Raw genomic sequence first — 26159 nt, 5'->3', positions numbered from 1 at the left:
GAAACATACATATGTTAGTACTTTGTCAGTTAACATTGCTCTGACCGGATTCATTATTCCCACAAGCAGTGGTAGAGTGAAGAGTCTCAATGGATTCTGCTTGTTCAAATATTTGTAATAAACATTCGATTCTGAAGACTGGTGGGATTAGCTGAACATTAAAGACATCTGTCAGAGCATAATCACAACCGTACTTATTAGTACTTCTCATACACGGAGCATCTCCAGCTGACTGGTTAACGCCTTCACCTCCAGAACCGTTCTGTAAATGACTCTAAAGATGATACCGAACCTTGAGATCCTGTTCTTTAAGAATGTCTAAATTACATAAAAGTGACTAAAAAACAAGACTTTTCATGACTTAAATTAACTTATGAGAGCCTCTCAAGAGTGATAGGAGAAACTCTCATTCACCTAATCATAGCTGACCCGAAAGGAAGACTAGGGCTACATGGCAACTTTGACCATGACACAAGTCACACAACCAAAAATTGCTTTGTAACTCGCACTCTCATTGACGTCAATGGAGTCCAGGTTGGATTTTTGCAATCTGCAGGTTGAGGTCGCTGCATCTTGAAAGTCACACAATGATCCAATTGACTTCAATAAGAGTGTAAGGTTTCAGAGCTACACAGGGAGCTTTCGTTGCCTGACCTGTGATGTGGCCAAAGTTAATGTATAGCTCTAGCGCAAGGCATTATGCGGATGACTGTATGTTGGGATGCATATCAAAAAGCACACAAGTGCTAGGGAGAATGATACCTAAAGCTAGCCGTCTCCCAACAGCAGGCATCCTGGTTGAAAAGGATTGGGCATTTTGGAATTGGTCAATCCTAGCATGCATGCATATGGTGGAGTCATGCAGAATTATGTGTTCGGCAGGCTTAGGTATGTTATCTGCTCTGTATGTCAGTAGAGATATTGGTCTGACTTGACCCAAAATTACTATATATTAAGACTCTGATTCATTAATACAGGTGTTTTCTATGCCTATCTTAATACAAACCGCACAGGAGTAAGATGCGTCAAAAGTGGCACACCTCTTAACGAATTAGATGTATTTTATGGAAGTATGTGTGTCAGAGATCAAACCTATACAGCTATAACCTAGTGTAGATCTGAGCCATAATTTAGGTCAGTTTTTGGTGTAAATTATGCCAAGCCTGTTGGGCAGTGGCAGGAAAAGCCCAATAAGCTCCGATGAGTTTTTTTGAAAAGCGACGAGTGTCGTAAAAAAAAAGTAAGAAAAAGAATGAAAAACAACATGTGCCAAAATTTGCAACTACTAAACATCAGAAAACTTCCACATGTGCATTTATAAATTCCTACCTGAGCTGCAAGATATTCCAGAGAAGGAGTCGCCAATGGACCCCAGAATACTCTTTTGGGGTATACTGTAGACCATAGGACTATTTCATAGAGTATCCTTCACCACACACACAGTATAATAGTAAATACAGCAGAAGTTGTGGGTCTCCCTATTCTCAGGACTCAAATACATCTTCTATTCTGCTAACCTTTAACCCTTTCCAATCCACTGTCTGACCTCTGAAGACATTATGATTTAGGGCTGTACAGCTCCGATGTAGGAAGACATCCGTCGGGGCTCTCTTACTGTACATTGCCAGCCTCTCTGCTGTCGGAGCCTAACCAATGTGTCACCTCATGCAGTACTGGCTTTAGCCAGCAGATAGCGCTGTTGTATAACAGCAGAAAAAGAGTAAGCCCCCTAGGAAAACCAGGATACAAATTGGATTGGAAAGGCTTAAGACCATGTCCTTGTACAGCCTATCACTATCCACTGGGGCTTCAGCCACTTCACCTTTAAAATCCTTAAAATGTCTCTTTTGGAGAATTTCTTGGCATGTATGATGATGTTCTATTGTATATTGTAGCCGCTATTGTTTTAAGTAAATAATATAAAATGTCATGGCTACAAGAATCATTTTTGACACATTTGGCAGCAATAAAAGTAAGCAGAATTGAAGAGTTCTTTCGTGAAGTCCAGTAGTATAATATATCAGCAGTCAGCCTGTACGTCCAAAGCTACTTATAATTTACGACATGAAAGAGGACAGAACATGATGCATTATACTGGAGAGCAGAGAAACGACGCCGCTTTTATCTGTAGAATGAGTTTATAGTATAATAATCTGCTTGGCACCATTTTTGGAGATGAAACCTCTCACTGGTAACAAGTTAATCCCTCCTGTGTTTAAGCCTAATGCAGAATGGAAGGAGCGCAGGGCTGAGTTCTGGTCAACAGTTAATAAGTGACCAATAATAATTAACATATATATGGGTGATATGGGGTGGAAAAAGTGCAAAGCAAATCTTATTGAGATTTTAATGTATGTATCACTGAGTGTATTCCTATGGACTGTAAACTTTATGTGACAGTTGTTACCATTGCTGTATTTCCTTTTTATACAACCTACTTCTATGGTGTTTGAGGGGTGGTCTGACTACAGTAACCCCTGAACATGGAGTATTTGTCTGTTAAAAGGGTTTTGTGAGACTCTAATACTGATGACCCCCGCCAATCAGCTGTTTGAAGAGACCTTGGTGCACAGGTGAGCGCAGAGGCCTCCACTCAGGTCAGTGATGTCATGTTCATTCATCACATGGCCTGGAAGTAGCTCAGCCCAATTTAAGTGAATGGGATTGAACTGCTATACCAGGTACCACCACTACAGAATGTACGGCGCTGTGCCTGATGTGCAGCGAGGAGGCTATAGAGCTGGTGGTGTCTTTAAACAGCAACTTCCTCCCATGAATCAGATATTGCTGAGCTAGCCTAAGATTAGGTAATCAATGTTAGAGTCCCGGAAAACTCATATGGATGTTGTAGTAGAGCATTCTGCTTAGGACCCTTTCTATGTGCCGCAAGAGTTCTGTAAGAAAGCCCATTTGGCCAGTGCTTGGGAAATGTATAGCCAGATGAGGTTTACCCTATGATAACAGTTGGGGGAGATTAGGGAAGCTAGATAACAACTTTCTTAAAGGGGTTGTCTTACTAAGGCAACATCTCTTAGGGTGGCTTCCCACGAGCGTGTTTTTGTGCGTACATAGGTGCGTACATATGTGCATACCCCCATACGCGCAAAAACACGTGTGTATGCAGGTGTGCATTGCCTTCAATGAAGCTGCGGCTGCTGCCCTCAGCTCCATTGAAGGCAATGGTCTGCCAGCACTCCTTAATTGTTTTTCAGGGAAGAGCTTTAAATATAAGCTCTTCCCTGAAAAACAATTAGGGGGGGGGGGGGGCGGCAGACCATTGCTTTCAATGGAGCCGCCAGCAGCAGCTGCGGCTACATTGAAGGCAATTCGTGCATTCCCTATGGTGCACGCATGTCCTGTCTTTACAGGCGCACACCTGTAAATAACGGACATGTGAACACACCATAGGGAATGCATTGTTTCTAATAGAAGTGTGTTTTTGTGCGCCCGTATGCACACACAAAAACACGCTCGTGTGAAGCCACTCTTAGCATTCTGAATTGTAGTTTTAATGGGCCAGTCCTCAGCATTCTACAACAAATATGTTCGACTCCAGAGACCACATCACCGGTGATTACTGGGGGTTACTGCACTGTAATCATTACTACTGTGTAGAGCCAGGATTTGAGTACATTATATGGTAACTATATATTAGAGGTTTAATAGAGCTGAACAGCTGTGTCTAAGCCCGCCGCATTATAAAAGTTTTAAATTATCTTTATGTACCAAGTTTGGTTCTGGTGCTGTATTTTTATTATGAGCTTGGTTCTGAGGCTGTATTTATGGACTGATTTTGGTTCTAGGGCTGTATTCATGGTACGACTTGGTTCTGGGGCTGTGTATGTATACACTAAGATTATTTTTGGTGCTGTATTTATGTTATGAGCTTAGTTCTGGGGCTATATTCATGTACTGAGCTTGGTTCTGGGGGTGTATTCATGGACTGATTTTGGTTCTAGGGCTGTATTCATGTACTGAGCTTGGTTCTGGGGCTGTATTCATGGACTGAATTTAGTTCTGGAGCTATATTCACGGTTCGTGCTAGTTCTGGGACTGTGTATGTATACACTAAGGTTATTTCTGGTGCTGTATTTATGTTATGAGCTTGGTTCTGGGGCTGTATTCATGGACTGAATTTGGTTTGGGGGCTATATTCATGGTACAAGCTAGTTCTGGGGCTGTGTATGTATATACTAAGGTTATTTCTGGTGCTGTATCTATGATAAATAGATAAACAAGTTAGGGATGGAGGGACACAATGTGGCTGGTCGCACAAAGTCAAACTCTACTTCCCAAGGGTGGCACAATTTTGTGTGGCCATTGTCTGACTGGGTGAGGCCAGCTGCGCCCTGTGTTTCCACCCTGAGACCTCATGTCCACGGGCACACAGGGTTTCCAAGTGTGGAATCCCTCAGCAGTTTCCACCCGTGCCCGCAACCATGAGGCCTAAAAAGAGATTATTCACCTGTCCGGCTGCCATGCGGGTCTTCTCCGTCGTGGTCGGATCTTCTTTCTTCTGCACGGCAGATGCACTCAACTTGCTGGGCGGCGTGGCACGCACATGCGCCGTGCTTTTTAAAAAAAATCTCCTGCTTCTCTGCCGATCCGTAGCATGGATGCAGTGGCACAGACGGCTTCCTTTGACTTCAATGGATGCTGTCTGTGCGGGAATCTGCAGAAGATGGAGCATGCTGCGGGTGTTTTCCCGTGCGTGTGATTTGCACATCGGGAAAAAAATGACATCTGCTTGTACTTAATTACCTGCGGATGCCCAGTGAATGTCTATGGGCATATTAAACTGCGAATCATCGGCACGTGTGACCTGCGCGGATTCCGCAATTCAATTTTGCCTGTGGACATGAGGCCTGAGGGTCCATTCAGATAGGCGTATATCCCATTTGTGTGCTGTGCATGTATTTCATGGAGAACACATAGACTCATTATAGCTAATTATTCTATTCTGGTCCGTGTTCCGGATGAGAGTAGGACATGCAATGACCACTGTCCCTGGCAATCAGACAGCGCACGGATGTGTTTGATGTGAGTTGCACCTGAGATTCTCGGACGCACCTCGCAGATGGCCTTCTGAATGCGGCCTTGGGGTTGGCCACTACTCATGGGCCGGTGCTATACGCTTGCCCTCCAGGCTAAAATTTGCCAGCCAGCTGCTGAATATAATCTTCATATGCAGCATGCCAAAGTGTCGCGATAACGTCACCAAAAGTGACATTACATTAGGAAACTACCAAAATTGTTGGATACAAGGAAGGAAACTCCCCTAGGACTGAAATCATCCTTCTATATAGTTGCAAAGGCTCCAGCCCTTCGGGTTCCTGTCTGTACTTCATGCACCAGTAGACTCCTCCACCTCTCTTAATGATGCTCATAAAACAGATGTGCAATATTAAAAAGCTGGGACTTCCTCTATTCACTCCTCAGTAGTCCCATATACTGTACTTGGGAGGAAGATGCTGTAATATGAAATACTGCCCTCTGCTGGGTTAAAATCGGAAGTACATGCAGGTGATCAGACCCTGAGATGGACCAGGTGGTTTGCAACTTAAAGCACACAGGTCCCACAAGCTCCCTCCATTATATCATCACATCATAAACCTGCACATAATGCTTTCTAATCACAAGTAATCAGAAGAGTCAGAAGCTGATGGAAACCAGGGTTATTCAGTAATCTGCGGACGGGGTAATTTGCGCAGCCTCTGGATACTCCCAATAGACATATAATGTAAAGCGGAGTTTCTAGAAGTGTAGCAGTAGTTTACTAGTATCCGTGTGCTGACATACTGTACGTATCTCCTAGTTTCTGGCAAATAAGGAGTTATAACGGATGTCTGGGACTCTGGATCGCTGTGTCTGCCTCTGATGCCAGCATTTCTCAGCCCCTGAAAACTCTCCATTTATGGAAAGCTACTGTCGTCCCGGCACATGTGCTTCCAAAGGGGATTGGATTAACCCTTGCAGATATATGGGAGACACTTTCCCTCAATTACTTTGTCAGCACGTTATACTCATACAGATAAGAGGAGAGGTACGGATCATCATATTACAGTAGCAGATGCATTTTATTCATGGACTTTTGTATCATTTAGAAGTTTTCAAGATCTCTGCTTGCTGTTATTCAATAGGAACCTTCAGTCTTTATTTTAAAATCTGACCTGCTTCCGTTATAGATTTGGTCAGTATTTCAAAGCCGAAGCCAGGAGTGGATCTTAAAGACGGGAGATGTAATGGAAAATGTATACATCTTTGATTCTTTGCGTCCCTTTTTTGGCTTCAAAATACTGACGCCTATTCACATGGGCGCGCCCTAGTCAGGGCCACAAAAATCAAATGCAAAAAGTCCAGACAGCATATGGACACCAGCTGAATTTCAAAGAAATGTTAATATTGAAATTGGATCAAAATGACTCATGTTGTGATCTTTCAGCCATTTGCCCCAGGCGCCCCATATTGAAAGGGATTGTCTCTGATGGGACGGCTTTGACTCTGACCAGTCTTGGACCTGTATCACGTGGCCTGCACAGATCTTCCCCAACTAGAACTTAAGGCTGCTATGAAAAACTAGTTCACTTTCCCTTTGCATTATAAGTGTTGGCTACTTTATATTTAGTCTGGTCAGGAGAATGACTAGTGGGGACATTTACAGCTTCATAATATATAGTCTTCAGAAGAACTTTCCTGCTTTTTGAAGCCACGTCCCTTTACCTTCTCCTTTAAGTGCTGCCGCTCCATATTGCAAATGGCCTCTGACGGAGGGGCACATGAAGCAATGCCGTCCATCAGTGACTCACATTGAGATGTATTGCGTCAGTGTCCTTCTTAGATACGGAGATAACTTATACAGGCACAGTGCATCTCAATGGGAGCCACAGATGGATAGGGTTGCGTCAAATGCCCCTCCAACATCGGCCATGTGCAGGATGGAGTGGCGGCAGTCAGAGGAGAAGACGAAGAGACATGACTTCAGAAAGAAAGAAAATGCTGCTGTTCCTCTGAAGACACTCGAGATCAGCTATCTTTTGCAGTCCAAATTAAATTACTAAAACGGTGGATGGGCATGTGCGCTGCCACTACTTTCATTGCCAGTTACACTGGTGGACGTAAAACTCTCATTCTGGCAATCGGTGGGGGTCCCAGCCCTCAAACCCCCAAAATCAGATAGTTACCTCCTATCTTGTGGATAAGTGATAGCTTGATATAATTGGAATACGCCTTTAATTCAAAATAGCCCAAAATATACAGTAATGGAGGAGTATATGAACAGAAATGTGAATCTGGCATCTACTGTGGTGACAGAAAGATCAATAAGCCCATGGGTTTCATGCTTTGATGTAGTGAATCCTGGGCAGCAGCTACTCTACTCAATAATGCCAAAAAACACAGCTGCATACATCTGCTAGTTAGTGGTTGGAATGAATAGCAAACAGTCCCTGGTGGACAAAAAGAAATTCCCAATATGGCTATCACTGGTCAACTGGATGTTTGTGATTGCCATTAAAGAGGTTTTCCGAGACTTTTACATTGATGACTTCTCCTTCAGATAGGTCATCAAAATCAGACCACTGGGTAGCCAACTCCCGGCCAGTCAACTGTTTGTTGGAGCTGAGTCGCACCGGAACTAACTCCATAAGTTGTGTAATGGCCGTGAAGAGTATGAAGAGTATTGTAAACTCAATCCCATTCAAGTGAAGGATGGGTCACTAAAATAAAACTCCTGGACCACCCCTTTATGCCCTGTTAGCATGGCATATTTTGTGTATGGATTCTGCGTACAAATCCATGTTGGAACCAACATCATTTTTGCTTTCTGTTGACTGCAATGTGAATCCGTGCCATTCTTTATACCACATAGATTTCTCAGTGTGGTTTTTGAATTCCATATCAATTCTTCATACAGTTTCAGTGCAGAAACCATGTCTAGCCACTGTATTGGAATTTGCCCCATTAGATGGGGCTAAATCCATAAGTGGAGCCACAAGCAAATCTGAGCCTGAATTCCAAGGTTCTACGTTGGATTTCTGTTGAAGTATAAGTGTCAGATCCGTGTTAGAAAAAGTTGTCGTAGATCTGACATTTAATTAAGCCGTGTGAACATGACCTTTAGACATGGCAGAAAATATTTCCATGGACCAATCTGTATTAAAAAAGAAATCTGTTTTCATGCTTATTTTGGTGTGGATTTCCGAAATAATTTATTGAAATCCATAAAACTGAACTACTACTGAAGAATATTGAATTAATGTGCAATGGCAAATATTATTACTACTTTAACGGTGTGGTCAACCTGCGAAGTTGAGTCTCTTTGCTAGTATTAGCTATAAATAGGTGTTTATATTTACTGTATGAATCACATTAGAGTCTACACATTCCTAAACCCTCCTAAAAGTGGTTTTGATGAAAAAAAAACGATGGAGCAGTCATCAGAGTGGGAGTCAGGTAGGATGATGCTGGTTTGTGGATCAGGGTGTGCTTATACTTCCCATTACGGTCTACTTGTGAGACACAGTCATCAGTTGGGCAAGGAAAATCTGACAATCATGACTTAGACATTATATATATATATATATATATATATATATATATATATATATATATATATATATATTACAAATCTTAGCAGTTAATTAGTTTGTATTTGTCCAACCTATTTACATTGTGGATATATCTAATTGCAGCCAATCCTGTGTATTGGATATACATTATTCTGTGTTTTGCAAGTAGCCAATACTGGCTTCTGGTTATCCGTTCTGCATACTTCCAATCCAGTGAACTGTATATACAAAGTCCTCTGGTTTGTATATACCCAATCTTGTGTTCTGTATATATAAATTTCTGTGTGTTATACATACCAATACTGTGTCCCACAGTATATATATATATATATATAGTATCACGTGTTCAGGATACACCAGATGCATATTTATTATGATTTCAGCAAGTCATATGCATGAATCCAAGTCATTCTATATTTTCTATAAAGCAGTGATTGACCCTCACCCTCCCATAGCAATAGAGGTTTGAAGCGAGGAAAAAGAAAAACTTTCTTCATTTTGTTTAAATTAATTATGTAATTGAAAGGGGTTGTCCCAAGATTTAAATGTATCCTCTTGGATTCGTAGGGATCCAACCACAGGGACCCTAATGATTTTGAGAATGGGGTCCACTTATGAATGGAATAGCGGTTAGCATGCATTCTGCCACTCTGTTACTTATCTCTATAGAACTACTGGAGATTGCAGAGGGCTGTATTGACTTTTCTGTGACAGTTCAACAGAGAGGAATGGAGCAGTCATGAGCATGCTCAAAACACAGCTCTATTCATATGGAGGGAAACGGGTTAGACCCTCAACAATCGTAATAATAATCTTTATTTGTATAGCGCCAACTTATTCCGCAGTGCTTTAAGATACTTATCTCTAATCCTGTGGAAAGGAAATACCTTATCAATATCGGGATAACCCCCTTGAACGCTCCAATATTTAAATGTTACCTCCCATTTATTCGTAATGCTTTTCAACTGCCACCAGTTGCTTATTATTCTATGGACCTGACTCAGTTCAGTCCAAGAATAATCATAGAATCATTCACAAAAAAGGAAATGTATTATTACAGTCTTAAATTTATAGATAGCTTAATCCTAGACCGTGAAGAAACTGCGCCAAATTTATCAGAGTGGCTCATGCTGTGTGACAGATTTGGTGCATCTTGTTAGTCATGTCATATATTTATCACTTCCTTATGCCACCTCTGGGTTGGCTTACTTTAGGCTAAAGCTTGCACTAAAATTTTGGCAAAATTTTATGCATTTAAATCATGTTCAAAGCTACGTTAGTTTTTTTAGACCCTTGTGTAGTGAAACACAACAAAAATATCGAAAACACATTAAATCTGGGCGGAAAAGATTTTCTGGTGAAAATTAAACCAGATTTCCTGCATTTAACTTAGTAAAGCTTTCCCAATATGACTGAAGTCCACTGTTGTCTTCATGGGCAAACCAAAGTCAACAAAACCTGACTATAGTGATTATAGCTCCAACAAGTACATTATATGAAGAAAATAGAATTTGTTTCCTTGTGTATAATTTATATATAATTTCTGATTCGCAAAATGTAGCCATGGTAAATTCTACTGCTAGAGAGAAAAAGTAAAGTACTCAGTGTTCTGATTTTTCGCCCAACTTATTGAGCACATTTTTAGATGTGAGTAATATTTATATTACCTATCACCACCTCCTTCTGTGGTAATTTCCTTTAATAAGTACTTTTAGCTGTTCACATTGCAATGTCTGTTCCTTGCCAGAGCCATGGGATTACTTAAACAGAAGAACGTACACCACCAAGGGTGTGGCAGTGTTGGCAGAAGCAGCTGATTTCCATGGCCGTTCGAGAAAAGGAAATTTGGAAGGCGCGAATTTTAAAACATAACAAGTAAAATTTCCATTCTATGGACAGTAGTTATTCCATAAATCAAACTGTCCAAGTATATAACATAAGTCAATATGTACCCTACCTGACATATAAATGAAGACACATATGTACTTAATAACCACGTTATCCTCACTAAGAAGACAACATGATACATGTCCTTGTCAGACCATGCAGTAGAAGGCTGTAAAGGGATACTGGGAGTTGTAGTTGTAAGTCAGAAGTTAGAGAATATTGCACATTAGATACATAGCGGCTGAACCCGCTGATTTTGGCGAGTCTGTCCAATCAACTAATGTGTATTGGGGCAATTGGATTTCGACTGTTCAATCCTGTTGTTCTCAGAGAAGATTTCTAGCAGCAACTGTTAGGAGACGGCTATCTACTGTGTATAGACTCTCTTATACCCTTGCTACACACTGTTCAAATAGAGATGATACTAAAATGTGAGGCCACCAATCTTAACCAACATATAGTATCTGTAGCAATTGCTTTGAGATGACTGAGACTAATTAAAGAGTTCCACCAGGCGTAATGGTAGCCCCATGAGGTAGAAGACATCTAGTTCCTGTAATATGTGTTCAAATGGGAATAGCCAAAGGTAATATAAGTTTAACCTATATTCTAGTTATATATAATGGCTTTCATGGTGGCAGCTACATTTAAAAAGCTCTTCTTTTTTTTTCCTCATCCTTCTCTGGTTCTCTATTCTACTCTACTCTGTTCTTGTCTAGGGCTGGAGGATGCCTTTATTGTATGCTGTATTGAGTAGCTCCTCGTCTGCCCATTGAGGGCTTTTGATATATACTTTTTTTTAACCTCACTGTCAGTTTATTCTATTTACCATTTACATATGTGGAATCCTATGGAGCATGTCTAGTGTGCAATATTGGGCAATTTATATTTCTATTGGCTATGTTATTTTATATGCTTTTTTAAGGTATCTTCCTTTTGTTGGATTGCTATGTACTAGTTGAAACTCTTTAAAAAATTGGATTATAAAAAAAAGTTCTATTAGTTTTTTTAGCCAGAAGAGGAGCTACAATGAGTTGCCATATGAGGTAGTGGACTACTTAGACACACCCCTGTACATACTGCATAAATAGTAATGTAAGGGTGTGTATCATGGCGCCATATAACATTTTATTTAATAGCGATCAACATGTAGAATATGTATAGGGCAGCGGATTACTATTACTGCTGCTGAAATCAAATTGTTAACAGGAACCCACATGAATAAAGCCAGATCATAAACGTAGAAATAGTACTGCCAAACTGTGTGACAGCAGGATCCAAAGCAAACAGAGACATTGCAGCTGTTGTAAAGTAATGAACCCAGCCATAGTAAAGAGAAGGAACATTTAGGGTGCATTGACACGCGGTGTAATTTTACACCATGGAATAATCCACTAGAAAAGCTGCATGTCTTACATGTGGATTTTGATGTGGATTTGCACACCCTTTGCAAATCTACAGTGATTCAGCTGTTAATCCGCATCAAACTCCATGTTAGACATGCAGATTTTGTGGCAGATTTGTTGAGTGCATCCACAGTTCTACATATCTTATAGCCATCTAATCAGAGCAATGCTCCCCAACCATGTACCCCTCAGACACCCCGCATAAGGCACCTTAACTGGTGCCTGCTGCCAACAAACTTGTGACTTAGTGGCCCTACTGATGCCATGGCATTGCTAGGATTTGGCACAAGGGTCAATATCACATCAATAAGACCCATATCACTTGCTCATATATTTAATAGACTTTTCCTTCTCTATATTCAGTTTGGTGCAACATCGCCTGTCCTATTTGAAGGTGGCTTCCACCCTACAAATACACGCGGTCATCTAAACTATAGGCACAATATATATCTATATAGCGTAAATCAAAGACCACATACACTAACAGTATACTGATATATATAATTATGTGGGCTTTGAGGTTGGAAGTATGTGGTGGACCAACTGCTGTGAAACTGTATGTTTCAGCAACAGCTCCAGTACATATATCTGGCATTTAGGGAGTTGTGGAAATTGTAGCCCTTAAATATGGTGAACCATAATTTGTCCACAAGTGGTCTTTTGAGTGATAACATAGACGTAATAGATACTGTAAGTGACCATCAGTGAACTGCAACATTATTGACACATAAGCACAAACAAAACCACAAAGATACAACAATGCAAATACAAAACGCTAAAAGAAAATAAATAAACACACAACAAAAACAGCATACACCAAATGTGCAAATAACACAACGACCACTGACAAGTAGAAGAACATGAAACGCATAAGACATCTCCAAATAATTAAGAAAGAGAATAAGAAAAGTTTGGAATGCAAGAAAAGATTATTCACAAGTATAAAGCCTAATCAATAAAAAAAACAAAAAAAAAACTCAGCCATTCATAACATAGGACACAGAGCAGATGACAAAATCATGGAAATGCTCATTTATATTGCAAGTGAAATCCTACAAAAGTGATTCCTAGAAGACCAGGCACACCCACATGGCAATGAGGGACTAGTGGAATCCAGCATACACATCTGTCTCCAGAAGTCCTCCCCACTCCAGTGCTCTGCATATTGTCTTTTTTAACCATCTCATTGCACTGGGGAAAACAAAAAAAATAATCTAATTTGGCCCCATATAATAAATGATCAAATGTCAAGTTTCATTACACTTGCCATATTACTTATCAGTATACTAAATTTCTGACCCATACATCATAGAGCACAGTATCACCATCTATATTGTATCTATCCTAGCTTACAATTGACCACCAATGTCATTTCTTCACTGTGCTGAATCGCTTTGTACTGTATTGCACTGTACTATTATCCCTCTGCCTGCACCCAACTGCCACTTCTTGCCTGCACAGATCACTCCCACTGTGTAAGTACAGTAGCAAGTCGCTCCTTGACAGCTACAAATGTAACAGAGCTGCACTGTTTGTACACCATGGTAATGGAGCTAGGATAAGATTCCCCTGCAGTCCCATTTTAAAAAAGTGTATTTTGTAAACTCAGCTCTGCTACATGCATAGTTTGTATTTATGCTGAGTTTGCATCTTCATAATAGTATAATACATGCTTGTACTGTTCTTATCCCTCAGGAATATGCATAGGTTATTGGCTCTATTATTTAAGTTAGAAGCATTCTTGTTCTCATACCCCTGAGCTGAGGCGATAGAAGATAACTTGTCAACTTCACGCGTGCGTGCCAGTCATGTTCCTCAGGCAGAATCCCTCTGATGCTCTGCAGGGCAGAGTAATTTCCTTTTCTTCTATGGGCAATGGGAAAGACAGTAGTGAAGCGTCCGGCTGCAGAGATTGAAGGAAGCAGCATAGGACTGAAAGAGGGAAATCCAGTCCCCCATAATCCCTGCCCAAATGAGAAGCAGTTCAAAATACCCTCCCTCTTCCCCTCTGAACCTGCCCTCTCCCCCCTTTCCAACCTGCCCCCTCTTCAAACTGTTCCCATCTGGCTCCTATCACAGACTGATGTCATTGCTTTATGCTTAACCCTCAAACCGCTTTGGAACTTATGTATCATAACCACCTCCAAATCCCTTGACTTTGTAAATGAAGCAAAACCCAGGTGGTCTGTTCTAAACAGAATTGTCGAACAGTTCATGAGCAAAGTGGAAATAAGCAGTAGAGGCTGGATAATATGTAGTAACATGCTACAATTAGGTTCTACAAATAAAACATAACTGTAAAAGAGACACTATGGCAAAAGTTCACGACGAATATCGCACTGAGGTCCTGCAGAAAAGAACTCCAGCCAATGGACATTAAAACATCCTGACTTCCCATGCACAGACACTCAATGCTGAAGGGAGATAAGTGAGAGTTATCTGTTTGATAAGCTGTGTATTTAGAGTCTTGGATACATCTCCCAGACCCCTCTTATTTAATTCTGCAGTTACTGTCTTCCTTTAGTGTGAATGAGTCGAAATTGTCCAGAAGGAAGCTCACAGAACTTGGCAGCCACAATATTTTTTTGCACGTCTTGGCTACTGCTGTGAAAAAGAAAAAAAAATGTTGTGCAAAGGAGCAAAAGAGCAATATGTGAACTTTGAGGAATTTCAAAAGACACATATGGTTGGAGGCACATCTTAAATTAAAGGGTTATTCACATCTTACACATTTATGGTCCAACCTCAGTCTCTGAAGTTCATTGTTTTATTGCTCCATGTCTTAGAGTACAGTAAGGTCCAGACTTGTACTTTGGTTCTGAAGGTTTTGTGGACTAGTCACTTGTGCCCAGAGAGTTCTGGTGCCCAAGATACATGTTACTGTCCTATGGTTTGTGTCACATAGGTACTCTCACAACACGTGGCTTGAGTGCAACTGTCCAGGGTTGATCTATCTCAGCCACTCAGTCTTCTACACATCTTACACTGAGGTCACCAATCGAGCATAGATAACACTCCAACACAGTCCACATACCCCAATCTCTCACTACTACCACCCCCGGAAAAGGCTAAAGGACCTAACCTGTATACACATACCCACACTGCTTGCAGCTATCAAATGGTTAATACCACCAAGTGATTAGGGTCAGAATCGCAAGGCTTAAGGCTGGATCCAAACGGGGGCTGATTTGCAGCGGAATGTTCACAGCAAGCATCCCGCTACAGATCAACAGCGGAAAGTCTTCCTCCAAACCTGGACCATTTGGTGTGCGTTTTATCACGATTCCTGTGCGGAATTCACCCCCTCAATTGGAAGGGGTGAATTCCGCAGCGGAAATGGTGCCACAATTGACATGCTATGAAATGGATTTCCATATCGCATGTCAATTTCCGCACTGGTTTTGTGTGGATTATTACCACAGTTTGTTGATGGAATTTTAAAAATCTCATCCACTTTACTGTGATTGTAAATGCCATGAAATTACTGCAGTAAATTCAACCCCGTCTGGAACCCCCCCCCTAAATCTGGGTTCACACCGAGTGTAATTGCAACAGAATTTCCGTACGAACTTTCCGCATGGATATATTGCATGCATTCTTCAGCCCAAGACTAAGCAGCAAAGTGGATGAAATGTGGCGTGGAATTCAAATTTGCGACATGTCAATTATATCGCCACTTCTGCTGCGGGCTCTCTCCTCCTTATGGTGAGACATTTCCGCGGTGCAATATAGGTGGACAAACTGCTTTAAACCCATACCAAATGGTGCATGTTTTGAAGCAGCCTTTCCTCTGTGTAAATCTCACGGAATTTCCATGCGGTTCCGCTACGGAGATTTGTGCGGGATTTCTGTCCCATGGGAACCCAGCCTACTACTGAAACAAATCAGTGCTTGCAAAAAATGATAACTATACAAAATAAATAGTGATACAATAAATGCAAAACAATTATGAAAATAACAGTAAAATGGAAAAACATACAGAAGCCTAGAACTTACAGGTGTTCTAAGGTCTTTGTATTCCTGAGGGTGGATGAGGAAATGGAGCACATTTCAGCTGCAGGCTGACCTCATCAAATGTGACATATTTCTGTTGTCCCATAAAACTTTTAAAGTTCTCATTCCCTGGCTCAATTTGCAGAACTGCCAATTAGTTCATTAGACAAATCCCTAAATTAGGATTGGGCAATTATGTCATAAGAGAAGAATACAATAAATATTAAACAGTGCACCCCCAGATAGCAAGTGATCTTGGCCAGTGTGAAGAGCTTACCAGATAACACAGAGTTAACCTTGTGGGTATCAAATCTATACACAAACTCATCATGGATGTTCAGCACAGTTTGGTCCTAGTGTTCCTTGTTTTCCGTAATAATCTACTGTACATATCTGCTCATCTGGCTTAATGCACAGCTGCATTACAGCTCAATTTAATATAGTGTCTAATACAACTCTCTTCCTGGTCTAAATCAAATGAAATAGATAAAAGAAGTCTTTCCTTTAGATCAGACTACATTTTTTAGCATTATTGAAGACAAGGAACAGGATCACAAACATGGCAGGATGTATTGAATTCCAGTTGACAAGAGAGTAAAACATACCTTTTGAAACCATGAAGTCCAGGATATTGTCAACTTTATACTCTTGTCACTTCTCCACAGAGAATGGGCTGAATGGCACTTGAGATGAAGAAAGGCAGTTGTTGCCCAAAGGCTTTAACAGGAAAATTTGAAACACCCTCAGAATTTGTAAATAAGGTGGCAGATCCAAATGACAGGCTACCAGTGTCATGGCTTGTCAGTCACAACGGTGTCGTGGCATGGTGGCCACAATGCAGGGTCTGACCCGTCACCCTGTTACTATGCAGGGCAAGGGTTAATGCACATTGTACAGAGATTGCTAGCTGCTCTACCAATCAGCAAGTGTGGAGAGCTTTATATTCGTACCATGCCCTCTCCTCCTTGCTGTTGATTTCAATTCTTTAGAGGAGTGATTGGAGTTGGTGTCTCTGTGCTGGGTGATATTCTACTTATTCAGTTAAGTATTGGCGTTCATTTCTGTTACCTTAGTTGTTTTGTTTTGCTCTGTCAGTGCACATCTCCAGGGATTCCTGCAAGGGATAGTAAGGGCCCAGGAGAAGACAGCGGGGCTGTCCTTATCAGGACAATGACTCTGCTTGTAGACAGGGTCGCCTCACTTACTGTTAGGTAAGGGACAGGTTTTTCCATCTTTAGTTCCTGGAGTGGTGTACACTGTCCAGCACAGTTTCGGTATATTCTGTTTGCGTTCTGTGTGAACGTCACTCTGCGTCCGTACTGTGGTGAGGTGCGCCGGCCGGACGTGACATAATCAACAGCCTTACATTTTCTCAGCAGAGTTTTGTTGCGTTGCATATTCATTGATCCATTCGAGGACTTGTTCAACCAGCTTAGGTCTCTGGCTTGTGAGGTTGCTGAGGTTAAGCAACAACGCTTAGGCGGAATTGGTTTGATAAACGAACCTAAGCTGGACCTGCCAGATCATTTTTTTGGTAAAAGGCAGGAATTTTTGTGTTTAAAGAATCTTGCTAACTGTACTTTAAACGGCGCCCTTTGTCCTCAGGTGATGAGTCTCAGAAGGTAGGGATGGTGATTTCCAGGTTGCAGAGAGACCCTCAGACTTGGGCCTTTTCATTACCACCCACTTCTAAGGCTTTTTTGTCGGTGGATAGTATTTTTTTTTGCTTTGGGTCTGATATATGATGACCCCATAGAGTATCTCTAGTGGAAGGTAAGATTAGAGGTTAACGGCAGGGGAGATCACCCATTGAAGACTTTTGCAAAGAGTTTTGCCATTGGGCAAATGATATACAGTGAAATGACCCCACATTGCGGAGTCAACTTTGCTTTGCACTAGCCGACAAGATTAAAGATCTTATCATTTCACATCCCACACCTAGAAGTCTGGACGAGGCCATATCTCTGGGCATACGGATTGGTCGGCGGGTTAGAGAGCGGGCAAGTGAGCTATAGTTTGCCTTGTCTGTAGAACCTGCGGTTCTTGATGAACCCATGCAATTCAGCTCCTTATCATGTAAAGCTGTGAGAAAGGAGAAACAGGGGGGCACTAGTTGCTGTTTTTTCTGCGGTCGTACAGTGCACTTCATACAAGTGTGTCCTTTTCGGGGTTCTCGGTCGCCGAAACTAGCTGGCCTGGAGGTTAAAAGGAAGTTCCCTTTGGACCCGTAAATTGCCTGGATATTATCCTCCAGGTTGGTCCTTCCCACGGAGATTCTTTTTTCTGGGCGTAGTTGTCCGGTGATGATTTTTTGGGGATTGGGGAGCCGGAGTCAATTTAATTCATGGTGATGTGGCCAAACATCTGAAACTTAATATTAGACCTTTGGACTGCCCGATACCTGTGTCAGCTATTGATTACACCCCACTGTCCCAGACGTGTTTACATTTATTTGTTCCTGATGTTTGTTTAAAGATTGGGTTATTCCATGCAGAGAGAGTAATTTTATTTGTCATGGAGTCTCTCCCTACACAGGTGGTGTTGCGTTTGCTATGACTGAAGTTGCACAACCCGGTGGTGGAGTGGGAAAAGGGAGACATTGTTCAGTGGAATCCTTCCTGCAGACAGCATTGCATGTCTGTTGATATCTCTGTGGTACATATTGAGAAATTACCTGAGTTCATCAAGGACTTTTTTGATGTCTTTTCTAAGGAGGGAGCAAATAAGCTTCCACCTACGTCATAGGTAGGGTGATTGCACTATTGATCTCATTCCAGGTTGCAAGCCACCGAAGAGTCACATGTATAATGTGTCAGGTCCGGAGAGACAGGTCCTCATGGAGTATACTGCTGACAGCTTGAGAAAGAAACATATACGTCCATCCAATTCTCCAGTAGCTAACGAGTTTCTTTTTTGTTAAAAAGAAAGATGGAGGTATGTGACCATATTTGGACTTTTGGGAACTTAATAAGATCACTAGGCGCAACCCTTATCCGTTACCTCTCATTCCCTATTTGTTTAGCCAGCTAATGGGTGCCCGCTGGTTTTCTAAGTTGGACTTGCAGGGGGCATAAAATTTAATATGGATCATCGAGGGGGATGATTGAAAGACAGCCTTCAACACTCCCAAAGGTCATTTTAAAAATCTTGTTATGCCTTTCGGTTTGACCAATTCCTTCACAGTGTTCCAAGCTTTCATAAATGAGGTACTTCAGAAAGAACGTTCGACAGGTGTTGCAGGCTGTCCGGGAAAACTATCTTTTTGCCAAGAGGGATAAGTGTACTTTCACCATACAGGTGATTACCTTTCTGGGGCATATTATAACCCCAGATGGATTTAAGATGGACCCTGGGAAGGTCCGAGCTGTTTTGGACTGGGTTCAGCCTGAGAACTTGAAGGCACTTCAAAGATTCTTAGGGTTCATGAACTATTATCGTAAATGTATACATGGGGTTTTTCTTCTACATGGTCTCTAAAAGCGATTCACACATTTGAGGCTTTGAAGAGGTGTTTTGCTACTGATCCTATTCTTATACAGCCAGATTCTTCAAGGCCATTTGTAGTTGAGGGGGATACTTCAGAGGTCGGTATGGGGACTGTTCTGTCCCAAGGTACCAGTGAATTGAAAAATCTTCACCCATGTGCATTCTTTTCGCGGAAGTTTACTTTGGGCAAACAGAATTATGACATTGGTGACAGAGAGTTGCTGGCCATTAAATGGGCCTTCGAGGAGTGGCATCACCATCTGGAGGGAGCTCAACATAAGGTGACAGTAATCACAGATCACAAAAACCTGATTTATTTAGAATTGACAAAGAGACTTAACCCTAGGCAGGCACAGTGGTCGGTGTTTTTCTCTCGCTTCGATTTTGTGGTCACTTACCGGCCTGGTAGTCGGAATATCAGGGCGGATACTGTCTAGGAGTTTTGTCCCAGTGGTCTCTCATAAATCCACTGCACCTGTTCTGTCTGAAGAGGTGGTGGTGTCCACGGTGTCCCTGGATCTGGAGGAGCAGATTCAGAAAGCTCAGGATTTGGTGCCTGCTGGCCTGCCAGAGGGGAAGCTTTTTGTTCCTCTACATCTGAGGTTTCAAGTACTCTCTGAGATGCATAGTTCTGTCCTGGCAGGTCATCCAGGCATTAATAATACTTGGAAGATGGTAAATAGAATTTTTTGGTGGCCGTCTATGAGACGTGATGTTTTTTGTTTTGTTTCTGCATGTGAGGTCTGTGCTAGAGCCAAATTGCCTCGGAATCTCCCAGCGGGGAAATTGTTGCCCCTACTGGTACCGGAGAGACCCTGGACTCATCTGTCCATGGATTTCACCTCTCTAGTGGTTCCTGCTAGTCAGGGCGCAGAAGAAGACAGCAAGGCTTTCCATCTTTAGTTCCTGAAGTACACTGTCAGGACAGTTTTTGTATCTTCTCTTTGCATTCTGTGTGAACATCACTCTGCATCTGCACTGTGGCGAGGTGCGCCCAGCGGACATGACAACCAGGTTGTTAATCTGGTAGCCTGTCAAATTTCACGCTAGGTCCCTCAAAGGAAGTAGGTAGAAAGCCAGATTTTGTCTCCCAGCTCCCATTTAGGAACAATCTGTCACTTCTGATCTGTATTTGTCTTGTGGAGATCTGAATATTTCTTTGCACTGAAGACCATATAGAAGAGGAACTGAGACCACAGAGGAGGGTATATCTAGGAAGGTAGGTAAGTGAGGATGTTTTCCGTAAACTGTAAAGAAGGGCAACATGGAAGAAAATTTGTAGTAAAGAATATTATGGGTGAATTCTCCTGATGGCAAAAGATCTACCTGATTGTCTTGGCCAGGAAAAGTTGTAAATACTCAAAAATGCTCTAGAATCTGGTTCAATCTTTCCCTGTTTCCTTTGGATTGTAGATACTGTGCAAAAGTGGAGTTTCGTCTATGTAGGTTTGCAGAAACCCTGCTAAAATGTGGGTGTGAATTGGATACCATGGTAAAATACAACTGTTTTGGACATTCATGGTGATGAAAGATATATTTGATTGAACTAATGACTAGAGCTGGACCTAAGGATAAGCCCTTGAAGGGTGTAATATCTTAGAAAAGTGATTAACCACTACCAAAAAGTATTATACCCTTTAAAAGATAGCCGATCAGTGATTAAATTAATTAAAATATGAGTCTAAGGTTTCTACCAAAATTGAAAGAAGATGCTATAAGCCATAAAAGCAATGAGGCAACATTTTATGTTGTGCACAGACATTGCAAGTAGCAATGAATTCCTTTATGTCCCTGGGTAGAATAGGCAACCAATGACTTCTGGTAAGTAAGTCTACAGTCTATTTTACCTTTGCTTGACTGAAAACCATTGGGCTCAAATAATGAGTTTAGGACATAGTTCCAGCACTACAGAAGGTTCCAGGGTGGAGGGATTGGTAAAATTCCAAGCACTGCTGCAAGAATTATAAAGTTGGGTTATGCAGATTTAGAAGTCCAAAGCATGAAATGAAAGGGCATCCGCTTTGCTATTTATGGAACCTGGATGGCTGTAGAAAAGTACATTGGCCATCTTTTTTTCCTATGGGTTCAACCGATGGGTTGTGTAGAGTGTGATGAGACAGTTCTGGATAAGGCCACTAGAGGGCTTTGTGGCAGTCAAGTTGGCAGAGAAAAGGTGCTTATACTAATTAATTGGACTGCACCTGAGGGAGTATGGTAAAAGAATATGTGTAACCCTCAGTTAGTTAGCTTGAGGCTCCTGGATAGGTGAGATTTGAAATACAGACTGTGTGGAAGAGACTCTGGCTACTGCCATGGGAGTAGTAGAGTTTGAGAATGCTGACACTGATGAGATAAACTGTGAAGTTTAGGCACTAGACCTTTCTGTTAGTGAGAGTTAACAATAATGTATAGTGGCCAGTTGGCATGGATTTATTTTTTGTGTACTGGCTTCTGTACAGTGTGAAGTGCTGTGAATCCGTTGCTGTGATGCAATACAACTGGCTACAACTGGAACGTCTTCAGAATGTGGCACTAGCCATTTGCAAAATGTCAATCCTGTACCAGTAGAAGGCCACTGGCAAGTTGCATCGCTGTGGGTTGTCCTCCAGGAGATCTTCTCTCACAGAAAGGAACTATGGATTAGGGATAAATACCCCTTTGCAATCAAGCTCGCTTTAGAAGATTGGAGGAAACTGTTTGAAGGAGCAGTTTTTCCAGTGATTATAATAGTTGTCTGTTGGTTTGCTCGGGATCCAGTACCATTTTTGTTTCCTGGGGGACTTTACGTTGTGCCCTGTATGTTGATTTTTTTAGTAATTATTTAATAAAAATCATTACATTTTGATCTTCTTTAAACTGGGAAGGGTCTTCCTGGGAAAGATTGCGATCCTGATTGGGACTAATCTTTTAATGTCACAGGATGTACAGTATATTCTTACATTTAAGTACAGATAACTATTATGATCACTGGAAAAACTGCTTCTTCCAACGGGTACCTCTAATCTTCTAAAGCGAGCTTGGCTGCAAGGGGGTCTTTATCCCTAATCCATAGTTCCTTTCTGTGAGAGAAGATCTTCTAGAGGAAAACCCACAGGGATGCAGCTTGCCAGTGGCCTTCTACTGGTACAGGATTGACATTTTCAAAAATGTCCACCTCAAGGAAAAGGGACCTTGAGGTGTCAGGCTGGTTGAGATTTGAAGCAGATAGGAAGAACTTCAACTGATTAAATGCTTGAATATCCTCTTGTGTCCAATGTTTAGGAGCACTAGATTTTTGAGTGAGTTCAAAAATAGGAGCTACCATACAGGAAGATTTGATAAATAGCCAATAATAACTGGCAAATGCAAGAAATTGTTGGGTGGCTTACACTCGGTTGAAGGAAGTCTTAGACCTTTTGAAGGCCCAAGCTATTTATCTCAGTCCAGTAAAAGATTGTATGTAATTTAGGACTTGAACAGATGTTTGCTCAAAGATGCATTGCTCAAACTTGCAGAAGATGTGGGTTTCCCTCAGTCAGGTTAGGACTTGTCAGACATGCTTCCAATGACTCATTGATGAACAGAAGAAGATGAGGATATCATCAAGATATACAACAATCAAAAAACTGCTCCTTCCAACAGGTACTTCTAATCTTCTAAAGCAAGCTTGACTGCAAGGAGGACTTTATTCCTAATCCATAGTTCCTTTCTGTGAGATCAGATCTTCTGAAGGAAAACCCACAGGGATGCAGCTTGCTAGTGGCCTTCTACTGGTACAGGATTGACATATTACAAATGTCCACCTCAAGGAAGGACATTGAGGTGTCAGGCGGGTTGAGATTTGAAGCTGATAGGAAAACCTTCAACTGATTAAATGCTTGAATATCCTCTTGTGTCCAATGTTTAGGAGCACTAGATTTTTGAGTGAGTTCAAAAATAGGAGCTACCATACAGGAGCACTTGATAAATAGCTAATAATAACTGGCAAATGCAAGAAATCATTGAAATTGAAAGAAAAAATACACAAACAGCTTGAAATGCGTCGAAAGAAAAACTACACAAAGAGCTTACCATCATTTAATAATATCTGAAAGTGAAAAACACATTGCCTGATAATATCTGAAACAATAAAGGCACCATATTGATAAATATTTTGTAAGCCTCTGAGCCTTGCCATAACAAACGTTCTCATACTATTCTAGAGAAAATACAATAATATAAAGAATTTATCACTGTTGAAAAGTTCAATCTCTAGATTAGTTGCGACATGTGATTCATTCCCCAAATACTAATATCTGTCTGCGTCTTCTGCATCAAAATCCCTCTAATCTACATATGTGCCTATTGTATTTATGTAAAGGGCAATTTTCAAAGCTTGGTTGCATACAATCATATAGACATTCTAAACTTGGTTATATATACCTAAGCTTAATATATATAGGGCATATTTTCACTATATAGATATAAACCTACTCGCCCGACTATCAGGCGCCTTATCTATATACTTTTTGAGGCAAACTATTACATGGGAAATCTTATGTTCTAGACTTGTGTTTGTTACATTTGTCTGTTGGTTTGCCCGGGATCCAGTACCGTTTTTGTTCCCTGGGGGACTTTACTTTGTGCCCTGTGTGTTGATTTTTTAAGTAATTATTAGAGATGAGCGAGCACCAAAATGCTCGGGTGCTCGTTACTCGAGACGAATTTTTCGCGATGCTCGAGGGTTCGTTTCGAGTAACGAACCCCATTGAAGTCAGTGGGCGACTCGAGCATTTTTGTATATCACCGATGCTTGCTAAGGTTTTCATTTGTGAAAATCGGGGCAATTCAAGAAAGTGATGGGAACGACACAGTAACGGATAGGGCAGGCGAGGGGCTACATGTTGGGCTGCATCTCAAGTTCCCAGGTCCCACTATTAAGCCACAATAGCGGCAAGAGTGGGCCCCCCCCTCCCAACAATTTTTACTTCTGAAAAGCCCTCATTAGCAATGCATACCTTAGCTAAGCACCACACTACAACCAACAAAGCACAATCACTGCCTGCATGACACTCCGCTGCCACTTCTCCTGGGTTATATGCTGCCAATTCCCCCCCCCCCCCACGACCCAGTGTCCACAGCGCACACCAAACTGTCCCTGCCCAGCCTTCAGCTGCCCTCATGCCACGCCACCCTCATGTCTATTTATAAGTGCGTCTGCCACAGGAAAAGCAGGCATACACTGCAGAGGGTTGGCACGGCTAGGCAGCGACCCTCTTTAAAAGGGGCAGGGCGATAGCCCACAATACTGTACAGAAGCAATGAGAAATCCAATCCTGTGCCACCTCCATCTGGAGCTGCACACGTGGGCATAGCAAGGGGGAACCTATGTGCCACACACTATTCATTCTGTCAAGGTGTCTGCACGCCCCAGTCAGACCGCGTTTTTTTATAAATAGTCACAGGCAGGTACAACTCCGCAATGGGAATTCCGTGTGCACCCACAGCATGGGTGGCTCCCTGGAACCCACCGGCGGTACATAAAAATATCCCATTGCAGTGCCCATCACAGCTGAGGTAGTAATGTCATGTTTAATGCAGGTGGGCTTCGGCCCACACTGCATGCCCCAGTCAGACTGGGGTTCTTTAGAAGTGGAAACAGATGCATTTACAACTCCCTGTGGACCCACAGCATGGGTGGGTGCCAGGAAGCCACCGGCGGTACATAAATATATCCCATTGCATTGCCCAACACAGCTGAGGTAGTAATGTCATGTTTAATGCAGGTGGGCTTCGGCCCACACTGCATGCCCCAGTCAGACTGGGGTTCTTTAGAAGTGGAAACAGATGCATTTACAACTCCCTGTGCACCCACAGCATGGGTGGCTCCCTGGAACCCACAGGCGGTACATAAAAATATCCCATTGCAGTGCCCATCACAGCTGAGGTAGTAATGTCATGTTTAATGCAGGTGGGCTTCGGTCCACACTGCATGCCCCAGTCAGACTGGGGTTCTTTAGAAGTGGAAACAGATGCATTTACAACTCCCTGTGGACCCACAGCATGGGTAGGTGCCAGGAAGCCACCGGCGGTACATAAATATATCCCATTGCATTGCCCAACACAGCTGAGGTAGTAATGTCATGTTTAATGCAGGTGGGCTTCGGCCCACACTGCATGCCCCAGTCAGACTGGGGTTCTTTAGAAGTGGAAACAGATGCATTTACAACTCCCTGTGGACCGACAGCATGGGTGGGTGCCAGGAAGCCACCGGCGGTACATAAATATATCCCATTGCATTGCCCAACACAGCTGAGGTAGTAATGTCATGTTTAATGCAGGTGGGCTTCGGCCCACACTGCATGCCCCAGTCAGACTGGGGTTCTTTAGAAGTGGAAACAGATGCATTTACAACTCCCTGTGCACCCACAGCATGGGTGGCTCCCTGGAACCCACCGGCGGTACATAAAAATATCCCATTGCAGTGCCCATCACAGCTGAGGTAGTAATGTCATGTTTAATGCAGGTGGGCTTCGGCCCACACTGCATGTCCCAGTCAGACTGGGGTTCTTTAGAAGTGGAAACAGATGCATTTACAACTCCCTGTGCACCCACAGCATGGGTGGCTCCCTGGAACCCACCGGCGGTACATAAAAATATCCCATTGCAGTGCCCATTACAGCTGAGGTAGTAATGTCATGTTTAACCCCTTCCCGCTCCTGGACGTACCTGGTACGTCATGGTAGCGGGATACTTCCCGCAACATGACGTACCTGGTACGTCATGTCATTAAAGTGTCGCCGCGGTGACAATCGCGGCGACACAGCAGTGATGTCTGCTGACATAGTCAGCAGACAAGTGC

At 42.2% G+C, this 26159-nt stretch overlaps 1 protein-coding gene across 1 annotated transcript in view; it reads right to left on the bottom strand.

Annotated features, from left to right (window-relative positions):
• The window catches only part of COL6A3 (collagen type VI alpha 3 chain), a 106100-nt gene extending 92286 nt beyond the window's left edge, over positions 1–13814 (bottom strand). Inside the window, exon 1 of the mRNA XM_066575400.1 lies at positions 13614–13814. The gene's annotated coding sequence lies outside the window, so the exon portion shown is untranslated. The remainder of the gene's footprint in view (positions 1–13613) is intronic.
• Positions 13815–26159: the final 12345 nt, after the last annotated feature.

Source organism: Eleutherodactylus coqui, chromosome 8 (genome assembly GCF_035609145.1).
Source record: "Eleutherodactylus coqui strain aEleCoq1 chromosome 8, aEleCoq1.hap1, whole genome shotgun sequence".
Lineage (NCBI taxonomy): Eukaryota > Metazoa > Chordata > Amphibia > Anura > Eleutherodactylidae > Eleutherodactylus > Eleutherodactylus coqui.
The sequence above is the reverse complement of the archived record's forward strand: the minus strand, read 5'-3'. Positions and strand labels throughout refer to the sequence as shown.